The sequence below is a fragment of the Mustelus asterias genome, chromosome 7 (genome assembly GCF_964213995.1).
Source record: "Mustelus asterias chromosome 7, sMusAst1.hap1.1, whole genome shotgun sequence".
In the NCBI taxonomy this organism is placed as follows: domain Eukaryota; kingdom Metazoa; phylum Chordata; class Chondrichthyes; order Carcharhiniformes; family Triakidae; genus Mustelus; species Mustelus asterias.
In genome coordinates, this window is record NC_135807.1 from 44,767,457 (window position 1) to 44,783,420 (window position 15,964).

The following is a 15,964-nucleotide window of genomic DNA, read 5'->3' on the forward strand; positions in this document are numbered from 1 at the left end:
GAGGGTGGTATAGTGACCTGATGATGAGTTGTAAGCTTATTCAGCTCTGACAAAGTGTCATACAGATTTGAAATGTTAACTCTGTTTTCTCAATACAGATAATGTCAGACTGCTGAGATTTTCCAACATTTGCTGTTCTTGTTTCAGATTCCAGCATCTGCAGTAATTTGCCTTAATGTATGTTTATTGTAATGGGCTTTCCGACATTGAACATCAGGATTCCCGTTATCGCAGCAGGCGTAAATTGCGCTTTGGGCCTCTCGTGATTTTGCGTTCATACATACCCGCTGTCCTTTGAGAAAGCCTGTGGACACCTCAATAGCATTACGCAACCTGCTGCACACCACTGCATCAAAGTATTTAATAATGGTTTGTTTCAAAGGGCAGGGAATTACATCTTCTGCACACTGGACATCCAGAGTCAACTGGACAGAGCCTGAGGTTTTGTTGGGATTGTGGGTTTCCCCAGAGTTCAGGGAGCCATTGATTGTACTCTCATGGGCATAAAGACTCCTGCTGGACAGGCGTGCACCTTCACCAACAGGAAAAGCTTCACTCATCGAAAGTCCAGCTGATCTGTGATCAGTATCAGTGGATCATGTTGCTGCGTGCCAGGTAGCCGGGCAGCAGCCAGGACTCCTTCATTCTTCACAACTCAGGTGCCAGACCTATTTGGCAGCTCTGATTCCTTGGCTAGATGGCCCATAGGTGACAAAGGGTATACATTGAAGAGATGGCTAATGATGCCAGCATAGATGCCCAGAACTGAGGTGGAAAATAGGTACAATGAGTCAAAAACTTGGCAAATAGAGCTCAATGTGGGAAAATGTGGTTATCCACTTTGATAGGTTGAACAGAAAAACAAAATATCATTTAAATGGAGACTATAAAATGCTTTGGGTGTCCCTGTATATGAACCACAAAACGTGAGCACGCAGGTATAGCAAATAATTAGAAAGGGAAATGGAATGTTGGCCTTTATTGCAAAGCGGGTGGAACATAAAAGTAGGGAAGTCTTGCTACAATTTTTCAGGACATTGGTGAGACCACACCTAGAGTACTATGTACAGATTTGTTCTCCTCATTTAAGGACAGATATACAGTACTTGTTCAGAGAACGTTCACTGGGCTTATTCCAATGATGGATTATGAGGAAAAATTGAGCAGATTGGGCCACACTCATTTGAGTTTAGAAGAATGAGAGATGATGCTGCGGGGCGGCACGGTAGCACAGTGGTTGGGGCGGCACGGTAGCACAGTGGTTAGCACTGTTGCTTCACAGTTCCAGGGACCTGGGTTCGATTCCCGGCTTGGGTCACTGTCTGTGTGGAGTTTGCACATTCTCCTTGTGTCTGCGAGGGTTTCCTCCGGGTGCTCCGGTTTCCTCCCACAGTCCAAAGATGTGCGGGTTAGGTTGATTGGCTATGCGCAAAATTGCCCTTAGTGTCCTGAGATGCGTAGGTTAGAGGGATTAGTGGGTAAATATGTAGGGATATGGGGGTACGGCCTGGGTGGGATTGTGGTCAGTGCAGACTCGATGGGCCGAATGGCCTCTTTCTGTACTGTAGGGTTTCTATGACTTCTATGATCTTATTGAATCATATCAGATTCTGAGGGGGTTTGACAGGGTGGATGCCAAGACATTCAGTGAGTGCCCATCATTCATCATCAAAATCTGCTGATCCATGCTGACACAATCTCCTGGAATCTAGAGGGAATTAAGTCCTTAATTGACAGTGGAAACCCTGCCACCAGGGCTCCCCATGAGGGTGGAAATCTACCCTCCAGAGCTGCTAGTCAATCAGAGGTCAGCAGCTCACTATTACTAATAATGGCACAGAGAGTAGTGGCTACTGCCAGTAATACACTTGGGCCCTTCACCAGCAATTACCATTGGATCCGTGGAGAAAGTAACAGCGGGCAGGGTCTCATGCAGAGTGGATGTTGGCGGGAAAGGGGCATCAGAGGAAAGGGCAGGGGCATTGCTTTCTACAGTCTCTGCCCAGCTTTCCCAATGCCAAGTACTTTGATCAGGCACTGAATGCCTTTGAACAAGGGACTCCACGTCCCCGTCCCAGCAGTGTCAAGGTGAGATTTTTAAATGGGCTTTCTTGGCTGCTGAAGGGCCTCACTTGGCATTCAGGCAGGAGGGCAGCAAGGTCCCCACCCAACAGCCAGCTGATCAAATGCACCCTTCCCTTCAAACTCACCTCTGGTGGGGGTATTAAATTCTCCCCGATGTTTCCACTTGAGAGGGAACCTAGAAATAGGAGGCATAGCATCAGAATAAGGAGTCATCCATTTAAGATGGAGGTAAGGAGGAATTTCTTCTCCTAGAGGGTTGGGAATTTTTGAAATTGTCAACTCCAAAGAAGTGCTATACTCAAAGCTGAGATAGATTTTTAAACAATAGGCAAGTCAAGGGTTGTGGGGAACAGGCAGGAAAGTGAAGTTGAGTTTAAAATCAGATCAACAATGAATGGTGGAATATGTTCAAGGGGCAAAATGGCCTACTCCTATTTCTTAGGTTCATGTCACTGAACCTCCACCATCAACACCCTAGGGATTACCATTATCTAAAAACTTAATGAAGCAAATCATATAAATACAGAGGCTGGGCTTCTGCACGAACATACTTCTTTATTCTTCAAAGCCCACACCATTTACAAGGCACATTTTGAGCAGTGTTATGGAATACTCTCCACTTACATCGATGAATTTAGCTCTGACAACTCAAGAAGTTCAACGCTATCCAGGACATTAGCCCAATGCACTTCACCAGCACACCATTCAGCAGCTGAACCATTCACTTGCTTGACAACCAGGACCCAATGGCAGCAGTGTGTACCATCTGCAAGATGTGCTGCAGAAACTCACCAAGACTCCTTTGTCAACATCCGTGACCTTCACCACCCAGAAGAACCAGACACATTGGGATGCCACCCTCCACCTACAAAATCTCCTCCAAATCACACACACCATCCTGACTTGTAATATTTTCCTTCCCAGTCACCAAGTCAAAAGTCCTTCCTCCCAGCACTGTACTCCAGATGGGCAGTAGTGGTTCAGGAAGGTGGCTCATTCTCAAGAGCAAATAAGGACTGGGTAACAAAAATGCCACCCTTATGCCAGTGAGGCTCACACCCCAAAAATGAAGGATAAAGCACAGCTGAAATTAAGATAAAAGTAGAATACAATGCTGGAACATGAGCAGTAGTTATGAACTGTCTTTGAAGGTGATGCTAAGAGGTTTTAAAATCAGTTGCACTCAGGTGAGCCGAAACTGGTTGTCTGCAGACTCTAAGCTAAAGGCAAAATACTGCGGATGCTGGAATCTGAAACAGTAACACAAAATGCTGGGAAATCTCAGCAGGTTTGATAGCATGTTTGGAAACCAATCTTCTCCACAGATGCTGTCAGACCTGCCGAGATTTTCCAGCTTTTGCGTCTGGAGACTTTGACAGGGATGCTGCAATTGGCCTGTGCTCGCCCTTTGCGGAGCAGGAGCGGTGCTGAGAGCGGAAGTGGGAGCGCGAGGCGGATCTGGGCCAGGGTTCTGTGCAGCGCGAGAGGCGGATCTGGGCCAGGGTTCTGTGCAGCGCGAGAGGCGGATCTGGGCCAGGGTTCTCCGCAGCAACGGCGGCGCTGGGGGACGGAGCGGGCGCCCTGTGCAGCAGGTACTGACTGTCGGACTTCAGCTGCTTCGTGCAGCAGCCAGATCCTGAGCGCCTACCCTGTCCCCGAGAGCAGTGTTCCCACTCTGGGATTTGTTCACGTCAATCCTGAGGGGGGTGTGGATCAGTGAGAACATTGAACACTCCCCTCCACGCTGTTCGCAGCTAATTGGACGGCCTGACCACTTCGATTGGTTGGCTCTAACGTCAATTTGGGCTGGCTGACTCGGAAGCAACGTTGGCAATTTTCTTGTGTTGTCTTTATGAGTGGAGCTCACCAAGTGTATTACATTGGCACTGAGAGGTATTTAATTCTTGTGTTTCAGGACGGTGAGGGGGTATAGTGTTAAAATGTGCAGTGATTCTTTCGCAGATCTTTTGGTTTCAAATTGGGCAGGTACATTATATACTTCTAATCCGAACTGCTGTACTCTTGCCAACTCAAAGGCGAAATATCTTGCATTTAACTCGCGCCATATCATATGTATCCAAGTATTTTGTACAATTCATTACTTTTAAAGTGCAAAAACTGGGGTTGCCAACTTTGGTCCAACACACACTCGAGGGTTTGACCAGGAAATACTCAAATCACATTGGCATTGTAACTTTGCTGGAAGTGTGATCACGGGATATTCTATGATTGGCTGAAATTCAGATATGGGCAGTACTTCGAATATTTTGCAGAAAACCAGGCTGGTGCTGGACTGGATAAGAATCCAGATCTTCAGGTTTGAACTGCACTTACAAACATGTCTATCTCCTGGGTTGACAGCAACAGAACTCAAGAGATCAGTAGCCCATCCGAGGAGATCACTGACCAACAGCCATGCCACCCTCATCATGTCAAAAATCAGGAGATTTAGTATAAATATCATACGTTGCTATTTTTCAAAAAGATAATATGGAGTGAGAATTAGTTTGCAACCACAGTAATGGTTCATTTAATCTCTGAAAGGTCAAGCTCCTTGCAAAAATTATATTACTGCATCTGAAATGCTTTATACAAACTTTCTAAAAATCTTACCTGTTATTCCCACATTTGTTTTAAAAAAAAGATCCACCCTCCCACTGCAGTCACCACTGGCAATAAGCTACTCGTGTTCCAACTTATGCAACAATAATTTAAAATTCATTGATCTACAGGGCAGTAACTACAGGGCACGGTGGCCCAGTGGTTAGTACTCCTGCCCCACGGTGCCAGGGACCTGGGTTTGATTCCCGGCTTGGGGGGACTGTCTGTGTGGAGTTTGCAAGTTCTCCCTGTTTCTGCGTAGTTTTCCTTAGGGTGCTCTGGTTTCCTCCCACAGTCTGAAAGCTGGTTAGGTGCGTTGGCCATGCTAAATTCTCCCTCAGTGTACCCGAACAGACACCGGAGTGTGGCGACTAGGAGATCTTCACAGTAACTTCATTGCAGTGTTAATGTAAGCCTATTTGTGACAATAATAAATAAAAAACTATTATCGCCACCAAATTTGAGTTATTCAAAATATGAGAGCAACAGTTGAGTTAAAGCAAACTTATGAATAATATTTGCCAGGTAAAAACCCTCTGGTCCATCAGCATTTGATTTATTATTGTCACATGTATTAACATATAGTGAAAAGTATTGTTTCTTGCTATACAGACAAAACATACCGTTCATTGAGAAGGAAACAAGAGAGTGACGAATGTACTATTACAGTCATAGCTAGGATGTAGAGAAAGATCAACTTAATGCAAGGTAAATCCATTCAAAAGTCTGAGCAGCAGCAGGGAAGAAGCTGTTCTTGAGTCGGTTGGTATGTGACCTCAGACTTTTGTATCTTTTTCCCGAAGGAAGAAGGTGGAAGAGAAAATGTCTGGGGTGCGTGCGGTCACGTACTAAACGACTCAAGAACAGCTTCTTCCCTGCTGCTGCTCAGACTTTTGAATGGATTTACCTTGCATTAAGTTGATCTTTCTCTACATCCTAGCTATGACTGTAATAGTACATTCGTCACTCTCTCGTTTCCTTCTCTATGAACGGTATGTTATGCTGGCTGCTTTGCCGAGGCAGCAGGAAGTGTAGACAGAGTGAATGAATGGGAGGCTGGTTTGCATGATGGATTGGGCTACATTCACGACCTTTTGTAGTTCCTTGCGGTGTTGGGCAGAGCAGGAGCCATACCAAGCTGTGATACAACCAGAAAGAATGCTTTCTATGATGCATCTGTAAAGGTTGGTGAGAGTCATTGCTGACATGTCAAATTTCCTTAGTTTTCTGAGAAAGTAGAGGCGTCGATGGGCTTTCTTAACTATAGTGTCGGCATGGAGGGACCAGGACAGGTTGTTGGTGATCTGAACACCTAAAAACTTGAAGCTCTCGACCCTTTCTACTTTGTCCCAGTTGATGTAGACAGGGGGCATGTTCTCCTTTACGTTTCCTGAAGTCGATGACAATCTCCTTCGTTTTGTTGACATTGAGGGAGAGATTATTGTTGCCGCACCAGTTCACCAGATTCTTTATCTCATTCCTGTACTCTGTCTCGTCATTGTTTGAGACCTGACCCACTACGGTGGTGTGGTCAGCAAACTTGAATATCGAATTGGAGGGGAATTTGGCCGCACAGTCATAGGTGTATAAGGAGTATAGTAGGGGGCTGAGAACACAGCCTTGTTGGGTAGCAGTGTTGAGGATGATCGTGGAGGAGGTGTTGTTGCCTATCCTTACTGATTGTGGTCTGTGAGTTAGGAAGTTCAGGATCCAGGCGCAGAGGGAGGTGCTGAGGCCCAGGCCATGGAGTTGGGAGATGAGTTTCGTGGGAATAATAGTGTTGAAGGCTGAGTTATAGTCAATAAATAGGAGTCTGACATGGGTGTCCTTGTTATCTAGGTGTTCCAGGGTTGAGTGCAGGGCCAGGGAAATGGCATTTGCTGTGGACCTGTTGCGGTGGTAGGCAAACTATAGTGGATCCAGGTAGTCTGGGAGGTTGGAATTGATTTGTGCCATGACTAACCTTTCGAAGCACTTCATAATGATGGATGTCAGAGCCACAGGCTGATAGTCATTAAGGCACACTGCTTGATTTTTCTTAGGTACTGTAGCCACAAAGCTGCAAATCAAAGGCACTTGGGGGTATTTGTGCATGAAACACAGAAAGCTAGCACATAGGTGCAGCAGGTAATCAGGAAGACTAATGGCATGTTGGCCCTTATTTCAAGGGGGTTAGAGTATAAGAGGAGGGAAGTCCTGCTGCAACTGTACAAGGTGCTGGTGAGACCATATTTGAAGCAGTGTAAATAGTTTTGGTTCCCTTATTTATCCCATTGGAAGCAGTTTAGAGAAGGTTCACTAGGGTGATCCCTGGTATGAAGGGATTGTCCAATGAGCAAAGATTAAAAGGTTGGGACTCTACTCATTGGCATTTAGAAGAATGGGAGGTGATCATATATATAGGATTCTTAAGAGGCTTGACAGGGTAAATGCTGAGAGGATGTTTCCCCTCATGGGAGAGTCTAGGACCAGAGAGCGTAGTCTCAGAACAAAGGGGCGCCAATTTAAGACAGATTTTTAAAAATGCATTTATGGGACATAGGCATCGCTGGCTGGCCAGCATTTATTGCCCATCCCTAATTGCCCAAGGGAGGTTGAGAGTCAACCACATTGCTGTGGCTCTGGAGTCACAAGTAGGCCAGACCAGGTAAGGACAGCAGGTTGATACCGGAGATGAGGGGTTTGGATTATGAGGAGAGGCTGAGGAGATTGGGTTTGTACTCGTTGGAGTTTAGAAGGATGAGGGGGGATCTTATGGAGACTTATAAGATAATGCGGGGGCTGGATAGGGTGGAGGCGGAGAGATTCTTTCCACTTAGTAAGGAAGTTAAAACTAGAGGACACAGCCTCAAAATAAAGGGGGGTCGGTTTAAGACAGAGTTGAGGAGGAACTTCTTCTCCCAGAGGGTGGTGAATCTCTGGAATTCTCTGCCCACTGAGGTGGTGGAGGCTACCTCGCTGAATATGTTTAAAGCGCGGATGGATGGATTCCTGATCGGTAAGGGAATTAAGGGTTATGGGGATCAGGCGGGTAAGTGGTACTGATCCACGTCAGATCAGCCATGATCTTATTGAATGGCAGGGCAGGCTCGAGGGGCTAGATGGCCTACTCCTGCTCCTATTTCTTATGTTCTTATGTTCTTATTTCCTTCCCTAAAGGACATTAGTGAACCAGATGGGTTTTTCCGACAATCAACAATGGTGTCATGGTCATCAGTAGACTCGTAATTCCAGATTCTTTTGTAGAATTTAAATTCCACCATCTGCTGTGGTGGGATTCAAACCCAGGTCCCCAAAACATTAGCTGAGTTTCTGGATTAATCGTCTCGCGATAGTACCACTAGGCCATTGTCTCCCCTATGGATGAAGAGGAATTTCTTCTCTTGCTTGAGAGGCTCAGTGGCCTACTCCTGTTCCTATTTTGTATGGTCTTATGGTCTAAGTTTAATAATAAAGAATAGATTGGAAAATGAAAGGCACAATAGAATAATTTGTTTTCAGGGAGAGTTCACTTTAAAGCAAAGAGGTTGGAGAGAACTGGATAGAAAGGGCAAGACTGTAATAGCAAAATGAGGGGCCAGAATGGGTTCTGATGAAAAGTCAGCATTAACTCTGTTGACATGTTTCTCTCCACACATCTTCTGAACACTTGCAGTACTTTCTGTTCTTTTATTTCTGAATTCCAGCATCTACAGTTTTTTGCTTTTCTCTTGGAAAAGAGAAAACGTAATTAGTTCATATAATTCCTCAAGTTAAAGATAACCCAAAAGACTCCCTTTTGACTGGCTATGTGTCAATGATTTTTCCCTATCCTACAGGCATTCCTGGCTCAGGTTATTGCTAAGCCTCTCTTAAAAATTTCAAGTTGCCTCTTCCGCTACCAACACCATAATTTCATTGAAAGTGTAGCAAGCTGGTTGACTGGCAGCGGCTCGTGAAGATATTGCTCATTGGCTGAAAGCAAAAGGTAAAGAGCCTTTATCTCTGGTCACCACCACAGCAGTGCCATGGAGATCAAGGACTGATTCCTGAAGACTCCTGGACAGTCCAGCAAGTTTGGCAATCCCAGCAGGTGCTGTTTCCATGGAGAGGTACACAGTGCTTGCTTTTGCTCACAGCAAAGTGAAATGAATCTAAAAGAAAAGCAAAATCCTGCAGACTCTGTAAATCTAAAATAAAGACTGAAAATGCTGGAAAGACTCAGCAGATCTGGCAGCATCTGCGGAGAGAGAAACAGAGTTTAACGTTTTAGTATATGACTCTTGCTGAGCTGAAGTAGTTGAAATAAATTTTCAGAAAACACTTGGAAAGAGTCATGGGAACTCGGGGACTAGATTTACAATCAGTAGGTCAGGTTTATGCTGTTCTTTTTTATTATAAATGCGAAATATAGAAGTTAATCATTTAAAAAAACACCGGAAATTGATGTGGATGTAAGAGTTTTTATATATTTTCTCTCTCCCAGTCACTTTTTGTGGATAAACACGGAACACAATCAAAGCTGTCATTACCCCATTACCCCAAGCTGTCATTACCCCAACTTAATATTCCACTACCTCAGATTCACAAGCAAACAGCTGTGCAGGAAGGTAATGTCTAATTCTGACAGCTTCCAATTTTGCCTCTGAGCTGGTTTGATTGGTTCTGCTGGGTACAGGTCCTACCTTTCAATTGTTTTCAGCCTTTTCCTAATTGCCAGGGACTGGAAACTTGAGGAACAAAGATTGTCCGTGTACACAAATCACCAAACGCCAGTAACCAAGTGGAGAGACAACTCAGGTTGAGGGCAGGAGAGTGAGTGAGTGTGCTTAAAGGCAGCTTGAGTCCTAAGTGCAGAAAAGTTTGATGTTGCATCAGAATAAGTCTGGCTGATGGGAGAGCAAGCACCGAAAGAGGGTTCTGTATGCAACAAAGAACCACAGTCGGGAACAAAGAGACACAGAGAGAAAGGCCTGCAGTGAAGTTAAGGAGGCTAAATTGAATAGCTTTTTCACAACGTTTCCAAGTTGGAAGGTGTATGGAAAAATGGCTCACAGTGTCTTTCGATGACGTGGATGGTCTGTGTGCTTGAAAGATGCAAGGAAAAAAGATGATCAGTCCTGGCCTAGAATCAAAGTTATAAGGTACAGAGTTACTGAACTGTTTATAACCTTGTCTTAAGGACATATATGTTCTGAAAGGAAACAGTGCTGAATCACAGAATCGTAGAATCCCCACAGTGCAGAAAGAGGCCATTTGGCCCATCGAACCTGCACTGACAACAATCCCAATCAGGCCCTATCCCTGTCACACCATATATTTACCCTGCTTATCTCCCTGAGACTAAGGGACAATTTACCGTGGCCAATCAACCTAACCTGCACACTGTTGGACTGTGGGAGGAAACCGGAGCATCCGGAGGAAACCCGGGGAGAACGTGCAAACGCCACACAGACAGTGATCCAAGGCCTCTCTTGAATCTGGGTCCCTGGTGCTGTGAGGCAGCAGTGCTAACCTGAGTGCCACCTTGCTGCCCTGAATGCTCGATCTGTTCAATTTAATGTTCAGCTGGGTAATCAAAGCAAGCTTGGAGACGACCTTTAATATTGTTCTTAGAGTGTTATGCTTCTCAACCTGAAGAAATGTAGGTATAGTAATTGTTACAATAATGTTTAGAACGTGAACCTGTTCTTTATAGCACAGCTTCATCCCTTCTGTGTTTTGAGAGAGCTGTAGCATTTTAATACAAATATGTGCAAAGCCATTAGGACGGATTAGTCTATGAGAAATACACATTCAGCTAAGTTGAAGCTTGAAGGTTGACCTCGCCATGTCATTTTAAATGACTAAATTCTTCATCAGATATATTTTTCAAGCAATTGTTCAACACTTAATTTGTCCAATAAAGTATTCAGTAGTCTATCTACTAATGTGAATTAGTTATATTAATAATAATCGTTGGATCAGAATCATGAACTGGCTTGGCAACTAATGACATGTTAGATTTAAAACAAAACTGCAACTAGATGCAAACTACCATGCACGGTGCACAGTGGTTAGTACTCCTGCCTCACAGCGGCAGGGACCCGGGTTCAATTCTGGCCTTGGGTCACTGTCTGTGTGGAGTTTGCACGTTTTCGCTGCATCTACGTGGGTTTCCTCCGGGTGCTCTGGCTTCCTCCCACACTCCAAAGATGTGTGAATTAGGTTGATTGGCCATGCTAAATTGCCCCTTAGTGTCAGGGGGATTCGCAGGGTAAATATGTGGGGTTACAGAGATAGGGCATGTGCGGGATTGCTGTCAGTGCAGGCTCGATGGGCTGAATGGCTTCCTTCTGTACTGTAGGGATTCTATGATGTGATCCATGATTGCAAACAATAGTCTTATCCTACTTCTGTGTAATGGATCTATCAGTTCCAGAACGTGCCTCACAACCACATAACTTGTTGAATTATCTTACATTGATAGTTATCTGGCTCTGCCAAATTTCAATCAACACAGCAGCTGACTAAATTAGCTTATGATTATTACAATATGGCCAAGTTTCTTGAAGCTGGTACGTGAACAGTACAGCTGGGAACTGCATTGTTTGGCATAGGCCATTTAAAAAACTTGGTTCTTTGGATCAGGGCACTGCTCACAAGGACATCATTTATTGATCATCCCAAATTTCCCTTGAGAAGGTGGTGGTTTGCCTTCTTGAACTGCTGCAGTTTATGTGGTGAAGGTATTTGTGGTACTTCCCCAGTGCTGTTAACTAGGGAGCTTTTAGATTTTAACCTAGTAGCAGAGGAGGAACAGAGCTGTACATGTTCAAGTTGGGTTGGTATTACTGTGCATCTAGGCTTAGTCTAGTGCAATTGTTAACACTTATAAATCTCCTGGAATAGTCAGTGCCTGTTCTGATCTGCTGCTGCTAATTCAATGGATGGAACCTGGCTGCAAATGTGTAAATGTAACATTTCTTACTCGGTAGCAGGTAGACATCGTGTGTAGCACTGAGAGGAAAAGTCCCATTGTGGTCAAGGGAGGAAAGAATTAATTAAGAAGATGAAGGTACTGGAGTGAACTGTGGAAAGGTTGGAGTATGCCAATAAGGACAGTGGGGTCCAGTGCTAATGAATGGGAGGGGAAGAGGATACATAGAATCATAAAATCCCTACAGTGCAGAAGAAGGCCATTCGGCCCATTGAGCCTGCACAATCCCTCCCAGGCCCTATCCCCTTAACCCCATGGATGTACCCTGCTAATCCCCCTGGCATGGCCAATCAACTTAACTCAAACATCCTTGGAGTGTAGGAGGAAACCGGAGCGCTCGGAGGAATCCCATGCTGGTGGATTGATGGTGTGAATTGAGTGAGCAGGAGGAAGAATGCCATTGTGAACTGGGGACCAGAATGAAGAGTCCTTGTGGTCTAGCGATCGTCATTTTCTGGCTTTATGGATTGACATGTATACATTCTGTTCCTGGCTGCTGTTATTAACTAGCACTGCTCTTTCTCATTGGTTTTCACTAACATTGACTGAAAACTGTAATCTGAACTAGTCAGATGCATGCCAATCCTGAAAACTAAGTAAACATTGAGGGGCAAATCAAGGACCTGTGAAGTGGTTGGGATAACTGAATATTTAAGTAGTTCTTAGCGAAGTGATCATTTATTTGGTAAGCTGATTATAGATAATTCGACATTTCACTTACATTGATCCAGAATTATCCTTCGTGAAGTAGACAGTGTCACTGTCTGTGTGGAGTTTGCACATTCTCCCTGTGTTTGCGTGGGTTTCCTCTGGGTGCCCTGGTTTCCTCCCACACTCCAAAGGTGTGCAGTTTAGGTTGATTGCCCTTGCTAAATTGCTTCTTAATGTCAGGGGGCTAGCAGGGTAAATACGTGGGGTCAAGAGGTTATGGCCTGGGTGGGATTGTTGTTGGTGCAGGCTCGATGGGCCAAATGATGGGCCAAATGACCTCCTTCTGCACTGTATAATTCTATTAGAAGCCTTTAAGCAGAATGTCACAGTTTTCAAAGGGTGCATTTTTGTAACCTCTTGGATATGTATACCATCAGTAGGCAAGAGTGAGGAGTACATATAATTCTTTATCTGGCTCTACAGAGTGGTACAATAGCGTATGTAGCCACATTTCTCAGGCAGTGACTCAACCATTTGTTTATTTGGTACATTTGAATGGTATTGTTCCTTTCGTTCAAGAGACAAGCTGAAAGGAAACCTTGGCTGCTTTCGGGCATTGGTGGAGGAAAAGGTCAAAAGTTGGATTCACCAAGATCACTTTCGTACACTCGACTGACCTATTATTCAGTGCGGTTTAAAATCTTTGTTTTGTAACGAGTGAGTTCTCACCCAGTAATATTCATGATTGTGGCAGGAAACTTGAAGAATATTTGTCTGCTGTGAATGATAAGGAGAATTGTGACAGGTTTCAGCAATCTATTATTATCTGCCATCTTTTCAGTCATTTCACTATCCGGATCTGCTGCTGCATATTAAGTTCAGGAACAGCATAGACATTGAGGTCTGGGTCGGTTCTCAGTTTGTTCATTGATGACTGATAAGAAGATATATAAAAATAAATTAACGGGTTGAAGGTCATCACTAAAATCACAGACTAATCTGTGGAACTATTTTATGCTTAGCTTGAGATCTGGTTTTGTAGGTCTTTCTGTTTCGTTTTTCAAATTACAAGGATTAGAGCATTATAGGCATTCACAGGATTAGCAACTGCACAGTGGCGTTATAAAGTATTTACTATTGAATAAAATGAGATAGATTAAGCTAATGGAAAATCAAGGGTCAAACTTGGTTGAGTCGTAGAACTCTCAGCTCTAGTCTGGATTTTTGTTCCCGAGGCAAATGCACAAGTCAGGGAATTTGCTGGCTTGACGCATCCACCTCAGATAAAAGTGCCCTTGTCAGACCAGATTTTCATTCTGGGGAGATGGATGTCGGGTAGAGTCAGGGCCACTGCCCCCAGGATTCAGATCGGAAATGGCTGCAGGGTCTGTCGAGTGCCGAACCAAGTTGTTTAAAAGCCCACCTTGGGGACCTTGTCCCAGTCGTTTTGTTAAACATGAGGCCCTTAGTCCTTGCACCCCATCACCCCCGACCCACTCCCCTTGCCTCAGCCATTACAACTCATATACCTCCCTATCCATCCTGACACCAGACTCCCGAAGCAATTGTTCTACTCTGAACTCGTTCGTGGCAGGCGACTCCCAGGAGGACAGTGGAAATGCTTTAGGCATGTCCACACAGCAGTCCTGAAGAGCTCAAATATAACCCTGACTCATGGGAGACCTTGGCTTGTGCCTGACCAAATGGAGAAGGTTCATTTGTGACAACGCATTAAGAGATATGGTTAGGAAGTAAAGTTATTGGGGGGAGCGCATAAACCTCCAAACAACCCATCTACCCAATCCTTCAAACACCATTTGCTCCATATGTGACAGAGTCTACAAATTGTACGATGGGCTCATCAGTCATCTCAACCCATTGAGCCAGAGAGGAAGCAAGTCATCCTCAATCCCAAGGGACTTCTAAAAGAGTCAGTTGCAAATGGATTGCCAAGTATTAAATTATTAGTTCAGTGAATGGTGATGATCAGGAGCATCAGGAATCCCCTTTTCCTGCAGCACATTCGGTCCATTCTGACAGTTTTGTGAACTCCTGACATGTCGTATTCGACAAAACAGAATCAACATTTCAGAAAAGTTGTTGGATAAGTTGCTGCTCCTTTATTAATGTGGTTGATATTGTAACTGCTGAAATAACTTTATTAGTAAGTATATTGGTAGAATTACATTGAGTCAACAGCATAGGAACAGACCATCCAACCCGACTTTGGGGCGGCATGGTGGCACACAGGTTGCTGCCTTACAGTGCCAGGGGCCCGGGTTCGATTCCTGGCTTGGGTCACTGTCTGTGTGGAGTTTGCACATTCTCCCTGTGTCTGCATGGGTTTCCTCCGGGTGCTCCGGTTTCCTCCCACAGTACAAAGATGTGCGGGTTAGATTGATTGGCCATGCTAAATTGCCCCTTAGTGTCAGGGGTTAGTAGTGTAAATAAGTTGGGTTATGGGGATAGGGCCTCGGTGGGATTGTGATCAGTGCAGACTCGATGGGCCGAATGGCCTCTTTCTGTGCTGTAGGGATTCTATGACTGGTCTATGCTGGTATTTGTGCTTCACAAAAATGTCCTCCTACATCTCTTCTAACCCTTTCAGCATATCCTGCTAGTCCTTTCTCCCTCATGTTAGTGTTGTCAACTCTGGCTGGGCTCATTCCAGGAGATGGCAGCAGAAGTGACGTAATGGGAAGCTGACAGTGTGGTGCAAGCGGGTGAAGCTAGAGAAAAGGCTTGTGATGCTGAATGAGAGGGAATGAACCTGCCTCCCCTAAATTCCACTGCTCGGTCAGAACAATTCCTTCCCCTGTCCATTGCACACAAAGTCTGCCCAGTTACCACAAACTCAATTCAACGCTTATAACATTAATAACACTAATTAATCAATATACCAGCATCTGACCGAGCCTAGCCTTGGCTCCTTTCCACCAGTTCTGCAGCCCGAGTGGACTTTGCCTCAACTGTTTGGAACACAGATCACGCCCTCTGTAGGCCATTCAGATAGTTCTCTTAAGTCCCCTCCGCTGAAGCTGAGTTGGATGTTTCTGTGGGTGAGGGAGGAGGTTCCTGACATAGGAAGGTCAAACATTACAAAAACACAGGCTATAATTGGCTTGTGGCCTGTCCCTGACATAGGGAATGTCAGGTGGTGCCCGAGCCTGGGCTGAGGCTGGCTGGCGGACAGGCCTGCTGCTGTTGCTGGGAACTGAAATGCTCACAAAATGCAATTGCTGGGAATTGAAGCCAATTCCGGGGGTTCTGGCCATTCTGCGCGCTTTGGCAACCTTAGCTCGTGCTGACCCAGCTTTCCACTAAATGCATTTATGCTATTCGCCCAGCTTTTCCTTAAGGTAGCAAGTTCCACATTCTTACTGCATCTTGAGTGAACAAGTTTCTCCTGAAATAAAGTAGAAAATTCACAGAAGGTCAGTCATCATCTGTGGAGAGAGAAATAGTGCACGTTTCACATCTGTGACCTTTTATCAGAACTGAGGAAAGTTAGAAATTTAATGGGTTTTGAGCATGCGGTGGGTGGGACAAGGACAAAACGGATGGTCTATGACAGGGTGAAAATAAGGAGATATTGAATGACAGAAAAGTTAATCTTTCCAAGGCCAAAGAAAATAGTGATGGGGCAAGAAAAGAAACAACAAAAACAAA

General features: G+C 44.8%; 1 protein-coding gene across 2 annotated transcripts in view; it reads left to right on the forward strand.

Moving 5' to 3' along the window:
- Positions 1 to 3,518: 3,518 nt before the first annotated feature.
- triqk (triple QxxK/R motif containing) overlaps positions 3,519 to 15,964 on the forward strand; it is an 86,058-nt gene continuing 73,612 nt past the window's right edge. The window contains exon 1 of one of the 2 annotated variants that reach the window (XM_078215995.1): positions 3,519 to 3,677. The gene's annotated coding sequence lies outside the window, so the exon portion shown is untranslated. Of the gene's footprint in view, positions 3,979 to 15,964 lie in introns of both variants that reach the window. The other variant, XM_078215994.1, reaches the window with a different exon arrangement.